Consider the following 18,109-nt stretch of genomic DNA (forward strand, 5'->3'; position numbering starts at 1 on the left):
TAATATTATTATTATTATTATTATTATTATTATTATTAGTACCATTATTATTATTTTTACTATTGTTATTTATTATTATTATTATTATTGTTATTATTATGTTCATTATTATAATGATTATTATTATTTTATTTTTTTTATTAAATATTTTTTATTTTTTATCCCTATGATTTTAATGCTAGGGTATGAGCTTTCAGGTTTCACGTACTTTAAACTCTGAGGGAATATATATATGTATATATTATATTTATTTATTTATTTATTTTTCATGTGCATTTATAAATTCATAAAAGGAGTAATTTAAAGACTTTTTAAATTAACTTAAGGATAATTCTAAATTAATTAGGTACCGTTCTTAAGAACAGGCGCGTAGGGGGTGCTCGTACCTTCCCCTCGCATAACCGAACTCCCGACCCTAACTATGGTAACATAGGTCCATTCTACCCCTAACGAGGTAGTAATCATGTGTTCTAACCACACTAAAAGGTTAGTGGCGACTCCGACATTCCCTATTTTTCCCTGAAAATTAAAATTGATTTTTAATTTCGCCGCCCGGGGCATACGCGCTTCGGGACGTCGTGACAACAGCAACAATTTTATTAAGAGATTAGACCAAGCACATAACTAACAATTATGAGAATAGAAAAGGGTAAATCAACTGAGAATCTGACTTGTTTTTTTTTTACTTCTCGACCCTGTGGAGCGTAGAAGAAAAGAGAGGAATGAGGCAGAAGAGGAATCAGAACCTCGTGGAAATCGTCGAGCACTGAAATCGACAACAAAAGGCTACGACGGCTATGGAGAGGGGCTGTGACGGTCTGCGAACGGCGACGGGCGAGAGGCTGGGACTGCGATGGAGAGAGGAGGATCAGGAGGGGAGAAGGGAAACAGATCAAGAAAAGGAAGGAAGGAAAGAAGGAGAATCGGGAGGGGAGGAGTGGGAAATAGATAGGGAAAGGAGGGAAATGGGGGAGATTGGGGGAAACCCAAGTGGCGTGAGTAAATATATTTATTGGTATTAGTGACAAATCTAAACCATCACTAATACCCTATTATTAGTGACAAATCTCCTCAACCGTCACTAATAGTGTTAACTTATTATTTATATAATTTTTTTAAATAAAAAAACTATCAGTGACGAATCTAAACCATCACTAATACCCTATTATTAGTGATGAATCTCCCCAACCGTCACTAGTAGTGTTAACTATATATATATATATTTACATTTTTTTTAATAAAAAAACTATTAGTGACAAATCTACACCGTCACTAATACCCTATTATTAGTGACGAATCTCCCCAACCATCACTAATAGTGTAAACTATATTATTTTTACATTTTTTTAATAAAAAAACTATTAGTGATGAATCTAAACCGTCACTAATACCCTGTTATTAGTGACAAATCTCCCCAACCGTCACTAATAGTGTTAACTATATATTTTTAACATTTTTTTAATAAAAAATTATTAGTGACGAATATAAACCATCACTAATACCCTATTATTAGTGACGAATCTTCCCAACCATCACTAATAGTGTTAACTATATTATTTTTGTATTTTTTTTAATAAAAAAAATATTAGTGACAAATCTAAACCGTTACTGATACCCAATTATTAGTGACAAATCTCCCCAACAGTCACTAATAGTGTTAACTGAAAGTTAAGGAGTTGTCCCAAGAGGGAGGGTGATCGAATTGGATTATTAAATTTTCTTTTAATTCATTTTATAAATTCTTAACCTCTTGTTAATCTAGCAATCACACAGCCAAACCTTATTTGGATGATCAATCCACAAACCAATACTTCAACACAACACAACCAAAATTGGTTTATAATCACAAGTTCAACGGAAAATTAATTAAGTTATAAATCTTTATAACTAAGTGTAAGTATGGTAACTTGTATACTTTGTGGGTTTTCATATTTTCTTCCAACAATTCAATTCATCCAAAATGATCAAAACGAGATATAGTATGCAGCTCTATGGCAATTCTCAGCTTTTACAAGAATTCAAAGGTTTTTTTTTTTTTTGTAGCTCTGTGTATATGAATTTGATTCAATCTTTGTATTAATGAATTTGCTTTCTCAATATGAAGCACAATTTAAAATCCAACACTCTTTCCAAAATTTTAGACTTTAAATAAATTTTTAGTTAAAGAGTCTTTGGGTGTTAACCAATCAACGAACTCGCTTATGGTTTCCGCAAATTATAGATCAACCAATGTACTCCCTTTTGATTTTTGCAATCACAAAAACAAATTAAACTTCAGTTTATTTAATTTCCAAACTACGTAATATTTATTATCATGAAATTTAAAATATCCACGCAATTTATAAGTATGCTGGAATTTAAAGAGTGAGAGAGAGAGAGAGAGAGAGAGAGAGAGAGAGAGAGAGAAAGAGAGAGGAGTTTTTACGAGGTTCGGCTTATCCCCAGCCTACGTCCTCGCCTTTAGCCAATACCACCAAAGGATTCCACTATGCCATTCCTTTTCAGGCGGAACAAACCTTTTACAAGCGATACCCCAGGGTCAAACACTCCTTAAGTAGGCTAGAGCAATGCCTCTCCAAGTGAAACCCCACACTCGGTCACTCCTTCAATAGACTAAAGCAAGACCTCTCCAAGCGATACCCCACGCTTGGTCACTCCTTCAATAGGCTAGAGTAAGACTTCTCCAAGCGATACCTTACGCTTGGTCAACGATCCAACAACCTAGAATCGTCAAGAAATAAGAAACAATGGCTGCGTACAATGACACTCTCACAAAGAGCATATTAGTACAACAATCAGCACAATATACTTCAAAGTAAATTCAATATAAAGTAATTGAAGCTCAATTAAATTATATCACCAAATTAATCTTTGTTTGATTGAAAGATTCAGACTTTGAAAGAACAATTTCGGTATGAGAATCAATAAGAACTCAGTTGAGTGTGTAGCAAGATGTTAGCAAGAGAGCTTTAGTGAATTGAGAGCACTGGAGAATTCTTTTATTGTTGTTAGTATTTCTTGGTGATTAAAATCCATGTCTTGGGGGCTATTTATAGAGTTTAAAATTTTAAATTGTTACTCCCCAAGTTTACTTGGAGTGTTGGTCAAGTTTGTAAAAGAATTGGAGCCCAAGAAACCAATTTAAAATAATTCCCGTTGGTATTTTAAAATATTGTTCGAGTCGCAGTCGCTTGGCACGACAAGGCAAGTGCATGTCTTAGTTCAAATTCAAAAGTTAGAACACCGGTAGTTCTTAAAAATCACAAAATGGGCAGTCACTTGGGAGGTTTGGGCAAGCACCTGGGCATTCAAAAACTTTTTTTTTTTTATAAAGAATTTGACTTTGAAAACCTTATATTTGAGACCTTTATAATTTTTAACTTTAGAAAACATATTTCAAGGTTTTATAAAAATGGTTTCTTAGATTTTAACTTGTGCTAAAGAGCTTCAATCTTTTTTATGTTGAGTCTTACTTGAAGTATTTACATAAAGACTTTCTTAAGACTTTAAATCTTTCAGCTCTTGGAGTCTTCATGCATGTCCTTGCTTTAAGTCCTTTCTTTTAGCTTTGTCTTCTGTTGGCTCCATTTTGTCTTCAAGCTTTAATATACTTTAAGCTTTTAGCAAGTCCTCTTTAACATCCACGTTTTGACTCTTTAAGCTTCATTTGATCATCTTTCTTTGAAACATAAGTTTTGAATGATCCTTGTGAGCATTTGACCTTATGTTCACATACTTGAATCCTGAAATATCATCACTTAACCAAATATGTTAAGTTCATCTTATTTGTTATCATCAAAACAAAATTTTAAACCTTATAAGGCCAACAATCTCCCCATTTTTTATGATAACAAATAAAGAGCAAAAAATTGAGTAAACCTTAAAAAGGCTCCCCCTTACAATAAGTATCATCTTAACAATATTTGTAATATCAAGATCAAGTTCAATATTAATTTTAATATCATGCTCATATATCAATAATCATATCTTTCAAGATCAAGATACCAATATATCATCTTAAGTATGCAGTATCATGCTCATTTTTTGCCCAAAATTTCTCCCATAACAACAACAAGATCCAAAGTAGCATAAGAAAATACAACAAATTTTACATCGCATAAATCATGATATCATGTCTAACTCCCCCTGAATGAAATGTATCTCATATTCAATAAATTCAGATTTTCATTTGGAATACCAATTCAAAACTATGTATTCTTAAAGATACCAACTGTGTTTTTAAAATTTATCATGCCATAAAAAAATTTATTTTCATGTTAAATGCTCATGTATACCAATATTAAGAATAGTACCAATATTATTTCAATATCATCTATGTCATAACATGTTTATGTTTATCCATGAGTCAATCATGCAAGAGATATATAAAGCGATTCATCTTTTAGCATGTAAACTGATCAAGACTTAATCTCATACTCATATATCAATATCATCACATGCTTATGGATACAAATATGCTGTCATGCTCAAATATTAATTATCATACTCATAGATACCAATATATTTCATAGATATCAATGCTAATATCTTATCATGCCAAGATTTATGCTTTATAACCATGCTCAATAATTTCATGCTCAAATTTGCAATGTATAGTGAGTCATAAGATCATTCATATATGTCGAGTTAATATCATTTCTTTGGCAAAATATAGATATCATACATGTCAGCATTTTAGCATAGCATATCAGCATATAGTTCATATTAGTATCTCATCACATATGCATATCAGAATATCAGCATTTAGCATGTAGCATATCAGCATATACAAGCATGGAGCATATTATTGCATTGTGCATTGTGCTACAATTGTTCAAATTGTGCTCATGTTTCTTAAGTATTTCTTATTCTGCCTCTCATTTTGCTCAAATATCTTTTCTTAATCAAAGTTCTCATGCAATAAGCTCAATTTTGCTTCAAATTTTCTTTCTTTTGATTTCATTTCATATTGCTTTCCAAACCTTAGTATTTTCTAAGTTAAGCCTTATACAAATCATCCTATGATTTTGGCCAAAAATGTCATTTTTGTATTTGTTATAATTGTTATAGTCATCAATAAGCTCTTAAACTCATCTTTGAGATTTTTCATTTCAACTAGTTTAATATCCTTGATTTGAATTAAGTAGTTTTCTTAATTTCTAAGAGGAATGACTTAATCCATGGAGTCATTTGTTTATGAATTAGTCTTTCATCTTGATACCCATTCTTTCTTGGGTCTGGATGGTTTAACAAGAGATGTTTCTTTAATTCTCCAAACTTGTTTAGTTTTCACACCCTTCCTCTTTAATGGACATTCAAATTTTATGTCCCTTCTTCTTACATAGAAAGCATATGGTGTGAGTATAGGCATTAAAAGAGGTGCTAGCATAGTTTTTGAATGCTTTCGTAAAGTACCCCATATAGAGGTTCTTTTTCTTTGTATTTTCAACTCCATTGAACTCTATGCCCTCTTTATTTAGAGACATGCTTTGTGCACCTATCATTTTATCAAAGTTTTCTTTTCCTTTTGTGAAATTGTAAATTTTTTTTTCTTGATCTTCAATTTTTCCTTTAAGATCACCGATTTCTATGTCTTGAGTATTTTTTTATCCTTTTTTTGCATCTCTATTTGGTTTTGAGACACCTTGGTGATTTTATTTTCTAAATCAGAAATATATGTGTATATATATATATGTCGTTTTCTTAAACCATAGAAGTTTTGGACTTTAATTCTTCTAACTCTTTTATCACCTTTTCATTCTTACTTTCTAATCTAAGGATTTTTAACTCTTTTTCACTTTCAGCAAGTCTTAAAGATTCTAACTCTTTCATTACTCATTCATTCTTGATTTTCAATGATGTGTATCGTTTAGTCACATTAACTAGAATTTTATGCACCTTGAATAGATCATTTTAAAGTTCTTCATAGGAAGGCATACTTTCATCATTGGAATCATTTGATGACTCACTGCAAGAATCATTAATTGATTTGGATGAGGAGCTTTCCTCCTCGTCCCAAGCCATATAGCAAGTATAAGTAACCTCTTGTCACTTGATTCTTTATCGGAACTACTTGTACTTATATTGTCCTAAGTAGTGGCTTTCATTGCCTTCTTCTTTTTCTTTTTGGAATCTTTCTTAAGTTTTGGACAATCTGGTTTTAAGTGTCCAACTTTCTTGCAATTATAGCATGTAGGCAGTTCTTTCTTCGTTTCTTTCTTCTTAGTTTCTTCCTCATCTGAACTTGAGTTTTGGATTTTTCTTTTGAACTTATTCTTCCTTCTTAGTATTCTTGCAAATTTCGTAGATATGAAGGCTAGTTCATCTTCTTCATCTTCACTGCTAGAGTTTTCATTTGACGCTGTAAAGGCTATAGATTCTTGAGCTTTAGATTTACTACTTCTTTCATTCATGGTCATCTCATAGGTGAGAAGGGATCCTTTGAGTTCATCTAAGAATGTATTTTTAAGATTTCTTCTTTACGTTATAATTGTGGCTTTTGGTTCCCATATTGGAGGAAGTTCTCTAAGTATTTTCCGGATCATCTCTAAGGGAGTTTATTATGTGTGTGAACATAGTGTACATATTAGTGATGGTTTCATCCAGATTCATCCTAAAGGCTTCGTATTCACTAGTCAACATATCAATCCTATTGTCTCTAACATCTACAGTGCCTTCATAGGTTACTTCTAGTTTATCCCAAATTTCCTTTACTATTTTACATGTTATAACTCTATTGAATTCATTAATATCAAGTGCACAATATAAGGCGTTTATTGTACTAGAGTTAACTTGCAGCATTTTGTGATCTATTTCGATCATCTCTTTTTCTTCCTTGGGTACTTCTTTTCCATCTACAAGTTTTGTAGGAATAAAGTCACCATGTGTGACAACCTTCCAAGCTTTCTAATCTATAGTTTGAATATAAATTCTCATCCTTTGTTTCCAAAATGTGTTATTTAAACCACAAAAATGGGAGGCCTAGTTGAGGATTGACTCTCTCCAAAGGGAGCTACTCCTAGGTGGGCCATCTAGATCTTTATATAACTACTTGTTAGGATTTGTTATAACCCCGATCTGATACCAATTGAAAGTTAAGGAGCTATCCCAATAGGGGGGTGAATTGGATTATTAAAATTTCTTTTAATTCCTTTCATGAATACTTAACCTCTTGTTAATCTAGCAATCACAGAACCAAACCTTATTTGGACAAACCAATACTTCAACACAACACAACCAAAATTGGTTTATAATCACAAGTCTAGCGGAAAATTAATTAAGTTATAAACCTTTATAACTAAGTGTAAGTGTGACGCCCTGATTTTCGTACAAATTTTTTTTCAATAATAAATAAATATTCATTCTTCATAAACAAGATCCATAAATCGGCCACATCAACAACCCTATTATCATTCATACAACCCGACCTGCATTGGGTACTGGGTAAAAAGTCATTTTATTTATACAACCTAACAGCGGAAGATAGTATATTTATATTATCTAGAATACAATATCCAGAGTACTAACATACGTATTTACACAATACTATCTCATACCCAAAAACGATACAACCCTAGGGAATCACACCTCCTTAGTCCAAACTCACCCTGTATATTAGGGTCCCAGCTCCCTATGATCACGGAGCTATATCACCTTGTCTATCTCTGTTCCTTGAAAAATTTAGATAAATCGGGTGAGACACATCTCAGTAAGAAGAAATAATTTATTTAGAGTGAGTGGTCATATGAGTTCAATTATAACATGCTTTATTTTTCAAAACAACATTTCATCTGAGAAAAATACACTGATATTCACATTCTCATAATCATATAGATATATAACACAAGCTTTTATAACCTTTAAAACCATTTCTCAAGTTTATTCATTTCCAACACACATAATTACATGCGAACTTCCTGAGAATAGGGAAGATTACCCGCCCATACAGGTAGCTTCCCTTTACCCTAACATGTTATATAGTTAGGAATGGCCACATCTGATACCTATCAGGGCACTCACCTTACTCAGTAAGCCCTCAGACGGAGAGTTTCACTTCGCCCCAATTATTTATTTTATAAAACACACACTCTTTCATTTTTCATAATCATTTCCAATTTTAACTCATTACATAACTATGTATACATAAATTCACATTTATGTACTTTACGTAATACATTAATTCACATAATTCCAATTCTCAACACATTCACGATTTCCATACTGAGCATACCTCCCCAACGGCATCAGTAGGAATTTCATACACACACACATAGTCTCCATACTGAGCATACCTCCCTAACAGCATCAATAGGAACTTCACACACACACACCGTCTCCATATTGAGCATATCTCCCCAACGGCATCAGTAGGAACTTCGCACGCGCACACACACAGTCCATACTGAGCATACGTCCCAAGCAACATCAGTAGGAATTTCATATACACACACATTATCCATACTGAGCATATCTCCCCAACGGCATCAGTAGGAACTTCATACACACACACGGTCTCCATACTGAGCATACCTCCCCAACGGCATCAGTAGGAACTTCATATACACACACAGTCTCCATACTGAGCATACCTCTCCAACGGCATCAGTAGGAACTTCATACACACACATAGTCTCCATACTGAGCATACCTCCCCAACGACATCAGTAGGAACTTCACACACACACAGAGTCTCCATACTGAGCATACCTCCCCAACGGTATTAGTAGGAACTTCACACACACACATAGTCTCCATACTGAGCATACCTCTCCAACGGCATTGGTAGGAACTTCATACACACACACAGTCTCCATACTGAGCATACCTCTCCAACGGCATCAGTACGAACTTCGCACACACACACAGTCTCCATACTGAGCATACCTCCCCAACGGCATCAGTAGGAACTTCGCACATTTCATCATCTCATAATAATATATATCATATTTCACGTATTTTCACATTTCCCAAAACTCATATCAGTAATTTGTACAAACTCATTTTTCATACAAATAATTTCTACTCACATGTAAATATCACATTAATCATTCTCATTTCACTATTTTCTCAGAAAATACACGTCATTATATTTCACATTTTTCAACATACATCGCATGCCACACAATTTTCATTTATTATTCATAAAATATTAATTTCACACTCCAAAATATCACAATTTAAAATTACTCAAATGCCACACAATTTATCTGATATTTATATCATAATAATTTTCAAACAAAATATCATATGCTTATTTTCATGTATTAATTCAAATATTAATTTTAAAAACACTGCTATAATTTATTCCCATTACCTGACTTACTGAGAGTCTCGTTAGGACCCAAATCCTATACGCCCTTGGCGCACGAAATTCAACTCGTGCAATTTGCATTTTTTCAAGATTAATTAATTCATTTCCCCAAAATACTATTCATCTAACCTTCCCTAGATTCCAATACCTCAAATTAATATTTAAACTAACATTTAACAGTAACATCTAATTTTCTGAATTTTACATACGGGTCCCAAAATTACACCCGCGGCGCTCACCTGGGCCCTAAATTCCAAAAATTCCGCTTCAACTCCAGATGCTCAACATTTTAGCATTTCTAAATAAATACTAATTAATTAAAAATAAGCTCCTTAGTAACTCTATGCCGCTCATACCACCGATCCGCTCCGATAGAAATGACGGCAGCGGAGAATGGAGCTCAACGGTATCTTCTGATTCTCGATCGGGCGAAAATCCATCACGAAATCGAGGAGAGAGGGAGAGAGAATGAGAGGAGAGAGAGAGTGAGTTCAGAGAGAATCTAAGAGCCTTCTTGAATTCGCCTGAAGCTTCAAAGTTTCTGGTGAATTGCTTCATATATAATAATAATAATAATAATAATAATAATAATAATAATAATAATAATAATAATAATATTAATTAATTAATACTAATAATAATATATTTTATTAATAAAAATAAATTTTAATTATTATTTTTCATTATTTTTATTTTTATAACTTTATTTTTTATTATTATTTTTATTATTATATATATATATATATATATATGTTAATATTATAACTTTTACTTACACACACACACACACACACACACACACACACACACACATATATATATATATATATATCCAATGTATATTGTATTGTCATTATTATTATTTAATTAATAATAATCATTATTTAATTAACTTAATTAATCAGTTAATTATTTATTTATTTATTTAATAATTAATTAATTATTTTTTAATTTTTTTAATTTTATTTTATTTCCAAGCCTGTCACTTTCTAGGGCATTACATTCTCCCCTCCTTATAAAAATTTTGTCCTCAAAATTTGCTATTCGTCTGTTTCCCATTCTTAGAGAAAACACTTTCAGGAATACATGATCTCCTGCATCAAACTCCAATTCTCGCCGACGAGTATCTGCATAACTCTTCTGCCGGCTCTATATTGTTCGAATCTTGTCTTTGATGAATCTGACTTTATCTTCAGTCTACAGTATCATCTCTGGCCCTAATACCTATCTCTTTCCAACCCCATCCCAGTATAACGGGGATCAGCACCTCCTTCCATACAGCACCTCATACGGTGCATCCCAATGCTGTCCTGGTAGTTGTTGTTATACGCAAACTCGACCAGTGGCAGATACTACATCCAACGACCTCCAAAGTCCAGCACACATGCTCATAGCATATCCTCAAGAATCTGTATCGTCCTCTCTATCTGTCCATCTGTCTGAGGATGAAAATCTATGCTGAATGACAACTGAGAACCCATGGCCCCTTGCAAACTCTTCCAAAAACGAGATGTTAACCGTGAGTCTCTATCTGAAACTATGGACACCAGGACGCCGTGGAGTCTAACGATCTTCGTGGATGTATAACTCAGCCAATCTATCCATGGAGTAGCTAACTCTGATCGGCAAAAAGTAGGCAGTCTTCGTCAGTCGATCCACCACTACCCAGATAGCATCCTGTCCATGCAATGCCGGTGGTAATCCTGAGACGAAATCCATCACTATATGCTCCCACTTCCACTCAGAAATCTGGATTGGTGCAATGATCCTGCCAGTCTCTGATGCTCAGCCTTCACTTGCTGGCACGTCAAATACTGATCCACGTACTGGGCTATCTCCCTCTTCATGTTACTCCACCAGAAGGACTCTTGAAGATTCCTTTACATTTTAGTGCTACCTGGATGTACAGTGTACAAGGACTGATGTGCTTCCTCTAAAATAACCCTCTTGATCTCAGGGTCGGCAAGAACACATAACCTGGTATGGAACCTCAAGGCTCCATCTTCTGAAATGCTGAACTATAGTTCCCGACCATCCTGTACCTTTCCCATAAGCTCTACTAGTTCTACATCATTCCTTTGGGCTGCTTTAATCCTCTTATGTAGAGCCGGATGCAAAACCAAGTCAGCACTGAACGCCTAGTGATCGCCCTCTACCAGCTCCACCTCGAGCCTCTCTAGATCCATCTGGATCGAATGCTGAATCTCCACTATAGATATAGATGCATTCACTGATCTCTGACTCAACGCATCAGCAACCACATTAGCCATTCCCAGGTGGTAGCTGATAGTGCAGTCGTAATCCCTTATTAGCTCCAGCCATTTCTTTTGCCTCATATTCAATTCCTTCTGCATGAAAAAATATTTTAAACTCTTATGGTCAGTAAATATCTCACACCTACCCCTATATAGATAGTACCTCCAAATCTTCAGCATGTAAACCACTGCTGCCAATTCTAAATCGTGGGTAGGGTAGTTCTTCTCATATTCTTTCAATTGTCGTGAGACATAGGCTATTACTCTCTCTCGTTGCATCAACACGCATCCGAGCCCGTTATGGGACGCATCACTGTAAATTACGAACCCCTATTCTCCTGAAGGAATTGTCAACACAAGCGCAGTGATGAGTCATTGCTTCAACTCCTGGAAGCTTTGTACACATTCATCAGACCACTCAAATTTCACTCCCTTATTAGTTAATCTGGTCAATAGGCCTAACAATCTAGAGAAGCCCTCAACAAACCTGCGGTAGTACCCAGCCAATCCTAGGAAACTCCTGATCTCGTACACGTTCTTTGCTCGTACCCAGTCTACTACCATCTCAATCTTACTCGGATCAATAGATATACCTCCCCTAGATATAACGTGTCCAAGGAAGGTAGCCTGTTCCATCCAAAACTCGCACTTCTTGAGCTTCACATACAACTTCTTCTCTCTCAGCACCTGAAGCACTGTCCTCAGATGTTCCTCATGTTCCACTAGGCTCTTCAAATACACCAGTATATCATCAATAAATACTACCACAAACTGATCCAAATACTGGTGAAAAACCTTGTTCATCAAATCCATAAACATTGCAGGAGCATTCGTCAAACCAAACGGCATAACTAGAAATTCATAATGGTCATTCCATGTTCTAAATGCCGTCTTCGGAACATCTTCCGCCCTGACTTTCACCTGATGGTACCCAGAGCGTAAGTCTATCTTCGAAAAGATCTATGTCCCCTGTAACTGGTCAAAAAAATCATCGATACGCAGAAGCGGGTATTTATTTTTAATAGTCACTTTGTTTATTTCCCGATAGTCGATGCACAACCTCATCGACCCATCCTTCTTCAGCACAAACAAAACCGGTGCTCCCCAGGGTGACACACTGGGCCGAATAAACCCTTTATCTAATAGTTCCTGCTATTGATATTTCAATTCTTTCAGCTCTACTGATGTCATTCTATATGACGCCTTCGAAATCGGTGCTGTCCCCGCAACCAGATCAATAACAAACTCTACCTCTCGATCAGGAGGTAGTCCCGAAAAATCCTCAGGGAATACATCAGGATAATCCCTCACCACTGGGATGTCCTCCACCCTCAGTTCCCTTTCTGATACTGCTTTCACACAGGCTAAATATCCTTAACAGCCTTCTGATAGAAATCCATGCGCCTGAATAGCAGATAATAACTGAGGTGGGGTGCGCACACGTGATCCCATGAATCTGTACTCTTGTCCCTCCGGAGGTCTGAATACTACCTCTCTCTGATGACAATCAATGCTAACATAGTGGGCAGCTAGCCAATCCATACCCAAAATTATCTCAAACCCATGCATGTCTAAAACCACCAAATTAGCCAACAAAGACCTCCCCTGAATATCCACTGGACAATCCCTGAGTATCTTTCTACATATCCCAATAGCCCCAGTCAGCGTAGCAACAAATAGACTAATATCTAACTGCTGAGGTTCAAACCCACACAATTTAATATATTCCTGGGCGATAAAAGAATAAGTCACCCTAGAATCAAACAAGATAGTAGCTTTAAATGACAGTATTGAAACTGTACTTGTCACCATATCTCCCGCCGCCTCAGCATCTCCTGGCGTCAATGCATAAACTCGCACCGGAGCAATATTCCTTTACTATCCACCTCGAGGTGCCTGGTACCTCCTCTATATGGTCGAGGAGCAGCCGCTACCGCTGGTGGTGTCTGGCAGTTTCTCACAATATGTCTAGGTTAGTGGCACTGATAGCAGACCACCTCCCTCGCTCGACACTCTCCTGTGTGCCTCCTCAAACATCTGGGACAAGGAGGGAGCATCTATTTGCCCTGTACTACTCGATCTCCTCCTCCCTGTCATCGTCCCCCTCTACTATCATATCTCCTCCATGACCCTCGACTGGACCCTACCTGGAAATTAGAAGGCGCGGGCCTCTTCCTCTGGCTCTATGCTGCTGCGCCTCTCTGTATGCTGCTCTCAATTACTGCAACCTTGTCCACTATCTTTAAGAAGGTCTGTGCTCAGAAACCTACCACCTGCTCGTCTATACATGAGAGGATTGTCAGTATGTCTTCTATGTCCTGAACCCAATTTTCTGCTACCAGTGGGTCTGCTCTTCCAGCGAAATATGGGGGGCGCATACATGTGAATTGCTCGATCGTGCAGCTCCGCTCCCCCAAACTCTTGGCCATCTCAACCATTACTTACTAAGTGACGCTACACAACACTACATCATAGTCTCCACCACCCATACTGGAAGATCCTACTCCATCACCTCTCACACTCGTGTTACTATTCCCCGAATCCATCCCACAAAAGATACAACTAATCTCAACATACAATTACTATCATACAACCAATACATTGTTATAACTCATGAATTACTTTTCTATCCACATCCTTAATCCCCATTTAAGATTCAGTCTTACCACTCAAAACAAGACCCAACGATAGTATCCATGGTTTTCCTAAAATCGTCACCCCAGGAAAAACACAGAAACAACCCCGGTACTCTTGTCTCAAGGCCGCAAGATAGAATCCTAAATTCTCACCTCATCCTCTAACAATCACTAATTCACATTTCAATCTACCCATCTCCTATTTCCCTCAAAATCCACTCCTATAATATGGCATTGTATTCCGCTGTCTACTAAAGTCTATAGAACCTAGCAACCTAGGCTCTGATACCAAACTGTGACGCCCCGATTTTCGTATAATTTTTTTTTTGATAATAAATAAATATTCATTCGTCATAAACAACATCCACAAATCGGCTACGTCAACAACCCTATTATCATTCATACAACCCAACCCGCATTGGGTACTAGGTAAAAATTCATTTTATTTATACAACCTAACAACAGAAGATAGTATATTTATATTATCCAAAATACAATATCCAGAGTACTAACATACGTATTTACACAATACTATCTCATACCCAAAAATGATATAAATCTAGGGAATCACACCTCCCTAGTCCAAATTCACCTTGTATATTAGGGTACCAGCTCCCTATGATCACGGAACTCTATCACCTGGCCTATCCCTGTTCTCTGAAAAATTTAGATAAATTGGGTGAGACACATCTTAATAAGAAGGAATAAATTATTTACAGTGTGTGGCCATATGAGTTCAATTATAACATACTTTATTTTTCAAAACAACATTTCATCTGAGAAAAATACACTGATCTTCACATTCTCATAATCCTATAGATATACAACACAAGCTTTTATAAGCTTTAAAACCATTTATCAAGTTTATTCATTTCCAACACACATAATTACCCGCGAAGTTCCTGAGAATAGGGAAGATTGCCCGCCCATACAGGTAGCTTCCCTCTGCCCTAACATGTTATGCAGCCAGGAATGGCCACATCTGATACCTATCACGACACTCACCTTACTCAGTAAGCCCTCAGACAGAGAGTTTCACTTCGCCCCAATTATTTATTTTATAAAACACACACACATCTGATACCTATTAAAGCACTCACCTTACTCAGTAAGCCCTCAGACAGAGAGTTTCACTTCGCCCCAATTATTTATTTTATAAAACACACTCTCTTTCATTTTTCATAATAATTTCCAATTTTAACTCATTACATATCTATGTATACATAAATTCAAATTTATGTACTTTACGTAATACATTAATTCACATAATTCCAATTCTCAACATATTCACGATTTCCATACTGAGCATACCTCCCTAACGGCATTAGTAGGAATCTCTCACACACGCACATAGTCTCCATATTGAGCATACCTCCCCAACAGCATCAGTAGGAACTACACACACACACACACACACACACACACACACACACACACCATCTCCATACTGAGCATACCTCCCGAACGGCATCAGTAAGAACTTCGCACACACACACAGTCTCCATACTGAGCATACCTCCCCAACAGCATCAATAGGAACTTCATATACACACAGTCTCCATACTGAGCATACCTCTGCAACGGCATCAGTAGGAACTTCATACACACACATAGTCTCCAAACTGAGCATACCTCCCCAACGGCATCAGTAGGAACTTCATATACACACACAGTCTCCATACTAAGCATACCTCCCCAACGGCATCAGTAGGAACTTCATACACACATATAGTCTCCATACTGAGCATACCTCCCCAACGACATCAATAAGAACTTCACACACACACAGAGTCTCCATACTGAGCATACCTCCCCAACAACATTAGTAGGAACTTCACACACACACACACAATCTCCATACCGAGCATACCTCCCCAACGGCATCGGTAGGAACTTCATACACACACATAGTCTCCATACTGAGCATACCTTTCCAACGACATCAGTAAGAATTTCGCACGCACACACAGTTTCCATACTGAGCATACCTCCCCAACGGCATCAGTAGGAATTTTGCACATTTCATCATCTCATAATAATTGTCGTGACGTCCCGGGAGCGCGTGTGCCCCGGGCGGCGAAATTAGAATCAATTTAATATTTTCATAGAAAAACATGGATATCGGAGTCGCCACTAACCTTTAGTGCGGTTAGAACACATGATTACTACCCCGTTAGGGGTAGAATCGGTCTACATTACCAGAGTTGGGGTCGGGAGTTCGGTTACGCGAGGGGAAGGTACGAGCACCCCCTACGCGCCCGTTCTTACGAACGGTACCTAATTAATTTAAAATTATCCCTAAGCTAATCTAATAAGTCTTTAAATTATTCCTTTTTATGAATTTATAAATACATGTGAAAAATAAATAAATAAATAAAATAATAAATAAATGAAGATAATATATACATATGTATTCCCTCAGAGCTTAGGGTACGTGATGTCCGAAGGCTCATACCCCCGCAATAAAATCATAGGGATAATAATTAAGAAAATACACTCCCAAAATTTTGAAATTATATATAAAATTTCTATAGGACAATACTAGTATGGGAGGTTTTAATATATATATTAATAAGATAATAAACTAAGAAATTAAATTACCATAATACACGTAATAATAATAGGGATACACATATGCTATATAGACTATATAATAATAAATTACTTATAACACCTAATAACTTACCCTAATAATAAACCAACCTAATAGATAGTAATAATACACGCATAATAATAATAATAATAATGTAACTCATATCATAATAATACTAAACTTAGAATAATAATAATAATGACACTATATCATACGTAATAATAATAACAATAATACTAATAATGACAATAATATACTACCATATAATAAGATATTAACATCCTATAAATACAACAACATCCCGGAAATAATCAAAACTTTAAAGTTAATTTTCAATATACACACATATGGAAACAATTAGTACCTATGGAAACGATTTGGACCCTAAAATAAATGCACAAAATGCAGTATTAAATATGGAAATAACTAAAATTATGGAAACAAATAGACCTGAAAATTAACATGTTAATGAACAATAATATATGCTTAAAACAATTAATGAAATTAAGGCAACAAATCGAACCTAAATAATATATAATAATAATCAAAAACCCTATAACAATATAACTGGCCTAATATACAATATCAATATAACAATAATGATAACCCAAAATATATAATATCAATATGACAATGATGAAAACCATAAAATAACTATATAATAAGATCAACTAAATATTAACATGATAATTATATCAATAATAAACAATAATATCACATGAATACACAATACAACAATGATATTACATAAATATATATACTTGAACGTAACATTGAGATAACCATAATGATAACCTAAAACATACTATTTTAACAAGACAATTATGAAAACCATATAACGGTTATATTATAAGGTCACCTAAATATTAACATGATGACTATAACAATAATAAACACTAATATCACATGAATACATAATACAACAATAATATTACGTAAATATATATACATGCAACTTAGATATACAATTACAAGATGCAACCAATAATAACATAAATATAAATATATAAGGTTATAATAATAACAATCACATATGTATGTAAAAATATATATAAAACAAATATGCAACATAATAATAATAATAGGCAAAATAAATACACATAAATCCACATAAATCATATATATAACAATATTACTAATAAAATACAGGTAATAGTAACAGTATAATCAATATAAAATATATGTGTACCTACTTGCCTATATACATATATATATATATATATATATATATATATATTAACACTAATCCATAAAACAATTGTGTATATCTGTGAGTGAGGGTGGTCTGTGTGTGTACAGTGTGCGTGAGTGTGTG

The sequence above is a fragment of the Malania oleifera genome, chromosome 1 (genome assembly GCF_029873635.1).
Source record: "Malania oleifera isolate guangnan ecotype guangnan chromosome 1, ASM2987363v1, whole genome shotgun sequence".
NCBI lineage: Eukaryota > Viridiplantae > Streptophyta > Magnoliopsida > Santalales > Ximeniaceae > Malania > Malania oleifera.